This window comes from Tupaia chinensis, unplaced genomic scaffold (genome assembly GCF_000334495.1).
Source record: "Tupaia chinensis unplaced genomic scaffold, TupChi_1.0 Scaffold000179_1, whole genome shotgun sequence".
NCBI lineage: Eukaryota > Metazoa > Chordata > Mammalia > Scandentia > Tupaiidae > Tupaia > Tupaia belangeri.
The window spans coordinates 805,316-806,311 of NW_006159654.1; the positions used below are offsets into that span (position 1 = coordinate 805,316).

At 43.2% G+C, this 996-nt stretch overlaps 1 non-coding gene across 1 annotated transcript; it reads right to left on the minus strand.

The window, feature by feature from the left end:
* Positions 1 to 616: 616 nt before the first annotated feature.
* Positions 617 to 723, minus strand: LOC114007462 (U6 spliceosomal RNA). The gene has a single exon (XR_003549082.1). It is a non-coding gene; the product is annotated as a U6 spliceosomal RNA (small nuclear RNA).
* Between the last annotated feature and the right edge of the window lie 273 nt (positions 724 to 996).

Sequence of the window (996 nt, forward strand, 5' to 3'; positions counted from 1 at the left end):
ACGACAGGGGAGCCAAGAAAAAAAGCCATTATGACAACTGCTAGTCCCAGCCAGTCTACTTTTCATAAGTATTTTACTAGTTATTTAATTTTTTAAAGAGGTTTTTGCTATAGGGCGCGTGTGCTCGCCAGACAGACAGACAGAGACAGAGACAGAAAGCGAGAAATCACCCCCCAGGGGGGATGGTCACACCGCAATCCCTTCTCCTCCATTCTCCTCCTGGGATCTTGGGCACACATGCACACACGCCCAGTGTGAGTTTAAGCCACCGGGTCCGGGACGCAAACCGCGGTCGACTACGTGGGAGTCCAGCAACATAGCCATTACGCTAACTGCTGGTTCCCTAGTTATTTAATTTTTTATTCCCCAATTACAGCATGCTTAGGCTGGACCATGGTCTGATGGTTGAGGGAGCTGAATTCAGCATGGTCTACTATACAGTCTGGGTCATGGATCCAGTGGCTTGTAAAGCATAGCAGGTGCACGTGTGTGCATAGCCAAAGTCCTGACAGGAAAGAAAAATGAAGAAGTGACCATGGCATGACCATTCCCTGTGGATGGCACTCTCTCTCTTTCTCTCTCCCTGGAGGGCATGCACATTCTAGCAAAGTTTTTAAAAAATAAGGAAAGTTTTACAAATTTTCATATCATCCTTTCAGAGGGACTCTGCTAATTCCTTTCGTATCACTCCAATTTTAGTGTCTGTACTGCCAAAGTGAGCATGTTATTTCATCTTTTACTGCCTCGGTCTCCTCATCTCTAAGTGAAGATTATGGTGATTCTATTTAGAACTGATGTGAGAATTAAATGAGTGGTGCACAAAAAATACTGGGAATAGGCGAAGTACCCATTGATGTTAGTTTCCATGATTTCTGTTTGTCATACACTAACCAAGATATTGTATTATAATATCCACCATAAGCACTAAAGACCCTGTCAAATATCATCATTCTTTATGTTGCTTAATGACTTCTCTTCCTTTTTAATGCTGGGATT